Consider the following 5,832-nt stretch of genomic DNA (forward strand, 5'->3'; position numbering starts at 1 on the left):
TGTGCCATTCGCCTCCCGCACGATCTCCTCCTCCTCCTCCTCCCACGCCGTTCGTCTCCCTTCGCCGCAGCCTCGCGCCCATCGCCGCTGTTAGCCGCATGAGCCGTACCGCCGCGCCCTTCGCCGCCTCCCGCAGCCGCGCCCTTCGCCACCGCCGCGTGCTGCCGGAGCCATGGGAGCCGTGGGAGCCGCCACCAGGGCCGGGGGGGGGGAGCCGCCGCGGGTCGCCACCTCCCCAGTCACAGGAGCCGCCCCGCCGCACCCTTCGCCACCTCCCGCAGCTACTCGAGGATGCGTTCCCGCAGTTGCCATCGGCGTCAAGCTTGGAGGGAGCGATCCCTCTTGGCCCACATCTGCCTCGCCCTCGCGGCCCGCGGCCCTGCGATCCTCTAGTCCTGCTCACAGGCACCGCGTCTTCCCTTGAGACGAGATGAACCGCGCCCGCCTAGGGTTTTTGCCACCATCGGAGAGAGGCGGGGAACAGAACCAGAGCGAGATGGTAGTGTGCTGGCCTTTCGATCTCTTTCTCAATTTGATCTCTACTCGAGCAATGTTTGTTAACTGCGTGGGTGTGGCTGAAGTTCTGCTGATGATGATTTTGCAGGCCGATAGGCTACTTGGGAAACTCCTCATCATGGGTGGCATGGCCATGGTACAGCCGTATAGGCCTATGCCAAGCCATCATCAGTGAGTGCTTCCTCTGCCCTCTATAAAAAAATGGTTGGCTGCTTCCCCTGAAAATGCGATTCCATGGTAGTATAGTATTTGTTTGTCGCTTGTTGCTAGGAGGGATAACTATAGTGGGAGAATTTTGCAACTCTTCCTAGATCTGAATATCTAGCTTACAATTGTGGTATGCAAAAGATGTTTCTTTTACTCCTTTTGGAAACTGTGTGGTGGTGAAATGATGGTAATCGGATTTATTTTAGGCTTGATGGGCATAGTCTGCACTCTGGAATACTGCACTGTTAAACTGAAAATGAGTGAAGCCAAAAAGTTTGTTATCTTCCACGTTACTTGTGTTTGTTCTTGCCATGTATGATTATCAGTTCTACGCTTGCTGTCAGTTCTAGGCTTGCTTCATCTATGTTCATACTCTGCGTATCATAATTATATGTATTGCTCGACTTCCAATCCTGCACTTTATCTATGTTGCTTGCTCTGAACTCTGTGGTCGCACATTGCACATGTTGTTCCAACATCTGATTATTGCATATGCTTCTTCACCTCTTTATGTACTTTGTTGATTCTTCTTAACATTTGTGTTTTTCCTATAAGATGACGAAGAGTAATCCAGACAAAGTTCCACGAACAAGTACGCATCGTTCCCCATTTAAAGACATAACGAACTCGTCTACGATTGAGAATGCAAATTTCACTACTAATAGTCAACAAGCAAGAAAGAATACATGGTATGCCCGACTGTCTGATGAGAAGAGAGCAGCATTCCTCGATAAACGTCGTATGTCCCGACAAGAAAAGAAGGCTCAGTCTCTGAATATTGTTACTGGTCAACTAACACCTGAGGCACATGCTTCGGTAGGATCCAAGGAATGTACCCCTTTGAGCAACATAACCAACACACACACAAATGGTATGTTCATACTCTACATATCATAATTATTGAATGACCATTTACTCATTTTACTTGGACGTCTGACTCCTGCGTTGTGTCAGGAGCAAGATGTACAAGGGACTCCACGACTACTGTTCGACATTATGAAGATGTTAATGTTGAGCGAAAAAGGACTGGCCATAATTGGTATGCTCGACTAACAGACGAATAAAGAGTAGAAGACTTGCATAAGCTATGGTTGGCTCGCCTACAAAGAAAGCTGTAGCTGACAGTGTTATATTGTAAGTACCTCACAGCTCATACTCGTGATCTTCACCTGGTAATACCACCTTCAAATACCATTGTATTAATGACACATCTTCATGGGTTTATGAGTTTGTCTGCTCTTCTTCAAAACAGGTTCAGCCTCTACGGTACCAATCTCCGAGAGTACTTGTCTTCTAGTGGCACGGCACAAAGCGACAACTGCAATCGGCGCTGCGAGTGTCAAACAGCGCCAACCATCTGTCGGGGAAGCGTCACCTGGTCAGAGCACCAACATTTGTTTTCAGTTCAAACTTGCAAAGTCACATATAAATTGTGGACTGAATCCGGAATGCTTATCATCCCACATGTTTCTACATCAACTGTAGGTATCACACATTATGGATCGGCACAATCCAGTATCACTTGGGTGGGACACACGCTGGTTGGAGAGCCAAATACAGGGGAGGACGTTTCTGATGATTGGCTGCACAGGAATCCAACTTACGTACGGGGAGCGAGGTCGGCTGAACACAATAGTAACGTGTTACGGACTGGAGCGAGGTCGGCTGAACACAATAGTAACGTGTTACGGACTGGAGCGAGGTCAGCTGAACACAATAGTAACATCTTACAGACTGGAGGAGAGCACGGGCAATATGACTTTGTGCCCACGAGTTTTATCTTCAGTCCGTCCATTGAACCACAAGGTATGCTGAAACTTACCAGCAATTATTCATTCTGTTATATTACAGCACAATGTCCTTTCGACATGACATGGAGACTTCTACCTTATGTTATATAGATTCAGCTGCCCGCTACGAGATGGAGCGCATTCGTAAGAGAACGAAATACTCGGAAATGAGCACGGACCAGAAATATGCCTTATTATATCGGGTTCGCGAGTACAAGAAAAGAAAGCAGACGACTTGTGCCTCATCCGACCAGTACGACCATGCTGGTAAGATATCTGGATCCATATGCCAGTCACCATGCACACCTGCCATAGAAAACTACCATATATGTATTTAACTGTCTGATTGAACTAAATAGTATTGTTTGATGGGGATCTTAAACGCATAAGCCGCTTGATATTCACACTGAGAATGCTATTATACATTTGACAACTTTGTCTACTCTCTTGGTTTGGTTTTCCTACATCTTCCAAGTTTGCTACCATAAGAAGGGACTAGAGTATCTTGATTACGAATATTCTTGCACAGATACAAAAGAGTATGTTGGTATTGTGCCTGATTCTGTTATTTTGCTGTTGAACTGAAAAATAATATAATTGTTAAATGTTTATTCAGTTGAGATATGCCAATATAATACCGGTTTGTTTTTTCTATTTAAGGTATTTATATAAATTTTCTTCATACTATGCTTGAAATAGTACTGGTTTCAGTAGATTTTTTAGCCATTAATGTTAATTAGGTCCAACTTTTTCTTTCATTTGGAGCAGGTTCACTTTCGCCTTATTATTGCCTCACATACTGATACAAATCTAGGAGATTGGTCTTTTCTGGACACGTGCTGCAACACTAAGTACCATTTCACTTTTTCCTTTTAAATTTTTAGTGAGAATGAACACAAGGGCATATGCTTTGTTGGGTGGCATTCATTTACTTGCTTTATCCATAGGAACTGGAGTTCAAGGACACTACTGAGCTTGATTTCTCCTGTAACCATTGCAAAGGGGTGAATTACATTTTGGGCATATGTTCATGTACTATTTAGGCTCAGAATTATTTTTAACAGTTTTTTGACATTCTTCCTCACGGGCCTGCCTATTACATGATTATTTTTTATGAGAATAATGCAACTTGAACTAAGCCTATAGTCATCAACCTCTGCTTACTGTAAGTTTGAGCTCTACTCTGGCTGCTATAGATGCGTAAGGCACTTATTCGGAATATGTAATGTAAGATGTAGGCATGGAGCCCTGAACATGTACTATGTATGCCTGCAGAGAGATTTATGGTTTGCAGACACATAAAAACCCCTTGATACATCGTTCTGGTTGCCATCTGCGAGTTTCTGTAATAACAGAGCAATTTATTTGGAAGCAATTGTTATTGAGGTAAGAGTCTTTCTGGGTAGTTTGCCGCAAGTATTTAACTTATGATTTCAGTTTGAGATATACAACCGGCAATCTGTAATCAATACTTCTTCTCAGACAATCTAGATGGGTTATAAAATTTATTTGCAAATCTTGTACATAAGCTTAAGAATATCCCTGCTACTTTGGGATATTGTGGTGTTAAATGACCGCTTCATCAATCAAAATCTGAGGTGGTGTTTGTTCATCCAATGGCGAAGAATATTACAACAGAAAACTGCACCACCAAGCAAATTCACTTTAGACCAAAATTTCATAAGGCATGTTGCGATGCTAGGAGGTGTTGTAGTGCTTGGTAGCCTGCCACAGTCCACAAGCATAGAGCCAAAGTTGTGAGTGGGCTGTCTTTGGTCTAAGGTTTTTTAAATGCATCAGAATTTATGTTTGCTTGTAACCTGAATCTTGCAGATGGTTTCTGGGCTGTAGCTACAATTTTTTGCCATCATACGGGGTAACACAATAAGGTTCTGTTATGCGTTCACATTCATTAACAAATTCTACGTATGAACCGACTGCATCAGTTGTTTTGCTTCTCCTATTCCCTTGAAAGGATTGCTTGATGAAAAGATGTTTTTGCTTTTGCAGCCTTATTTCTTATGTAATTTCCGTAGTGGTGCTTATGTATAGTTGATTAATGAATGGTATGATCAAGTAGGCTGATGTCAAATGCTTTTACAGATCAGGGCAGAATTGATGCTGATTTTATATCTTGAAGTTTTTTAATCCTGTAATGAAACTATTGACGATGCTTTGAGTACCCCCCGTGGTTGTAGAGTAAGGGCTCGCTTATATTTCAATGCATACTTTTAATTTTATCTTTTCCTTTTTTGGTAGCCCTTAATAATTGCCGCTAAGTTCCAGTCTACATAATACGAAACATAGAAGTATGCATTGCATAATTTTAGGCAGCAACATGAATTGTGGTTTAGGCAAGCATATATTTGTCCTGGCGTTGTAACGGTGAAGCTTTTCAATATGGTTGTTCTTGGATAACTCGATGATAACTACAAGTTGGTAAATTCAGTTCGTATTGGAGACCTTTATTTTTATGCAGAACGAAAACAATGGTAATACCTTGTGTGCCGGGGGACTAATCCACGACACCTATGGGACCGGCGGGCCGAGTCCCTTTCGGTTCGGCGGGGGCGAGGGTCGCACGAAGAGCGGATCGAGGCAAAGCACACGAGCACTTTACCCAGGATCGGGCCGCACGGATGCGTAAAACCCTACTCCTGCTTTGTGGTTTGTATTGAGTTCTTGCTCGGGAGCGCGGAGTGCTACAGTACACCCCAGCAGCTAACGAGACCGAGCGTGAGTGTTCTCTTCCTCCCCCGCCTCTACATTGCGCATGGGCCTCCTTTTATATGCTCAAGGGGTCACCGACAGGTGGCAACGTAGACAAGGGTAAAAATGGAAAGGTGTTGCGGTTGGTACAGCTACCTGCTACAGTGTATCATACCTAACCCAGACGGCAGGGGACCAGGGCATTAAATGCCCGTCTGCGTCGCCTAAATAGTGCAAAAGGGACCGTCAGGGACGCCACCGCTCGCCACAATGGCAATCTTGTCAGCGCCGCTTACCACCGCGCACCGCTGGCTGCACAGCCTCCCGCCACGTACGCCTGGAAGGGTCCCAGAGCGACACGTTGGTGGATGTGCTGGAGCGCGGACACAGAGTGGTGGCTTGCCGCGGCAAGCGCCTTGCCGCGGTCGTTGTCTTGTCGCGTCCGGGAGCTTGTCGCTCACCGGGCCTTGCCGGGACGCGTGGCACGTCGCGGCAAGTTCCTTGAGATGCCTTGGTTGGCCTTCCCGGCAAGCTCCTCTTGCCGGGGTCTTGTCTCCTTGGCTTGGATACTTTGTCCTTGAATGGCTCCAAAGGAACCACGGAGGACCTT

General features: G+C 45.4%; 1 long non-coding RNA gene across 13 annotated transcripts; it reads left to right on the plus strand.

Moving 5' to 3' along the window:
* The first annotated feature begins 203 nt into the window (after positions 1-203).
* Positions 204-5,184, plus strand: LOC125554883 (uncharacterized). 13 transcript variants are annotated; one of them, XR_015601629.1, is made up of 11 exons: positions 204-499; positions 605-687; positions 1,279-1,594; positions 1,678-1,857; positions 1,976-2,101; positions 2,209-2,529; positions 2,625-2,780; positions 3,282-3,364; positions 3,789-3,899; positions 4,347-4,402; positions 4,993-5,170. It is a non-coding gene; the product is annotated as an uncharacterized LOC125554883 (long non-coding RNA). The 13 variants fall into 13 exon arrangements; XR_015601625.1 differs by having other exon boundaries at positions 3,789-4,712; positions 4,993-5,184; XR_015601626.1 differs by having other exon boundaries at positions 3,789-4,402; positions 4,993-5,176.
* Positions 5,185-5,832: the final 648 nt, after the last annotated feature.

The sequence above is a fragment of the Triticum urartu genome, chromosome 4A, assembly GCF_056163025.1.
Source record: "Triticum urartu cultivar PI428250 chromosome 4A, HENAU_Tu73, whole genome shotgun sequence".
In the NCBI taxonomy this organism is placed as follows: domain Eukaryota; kingdom Viridiplantae; phylum Streptophyta; class Magnoliopsida; order Poales; family Poaceae; genus Triticum; species Triticum urartu.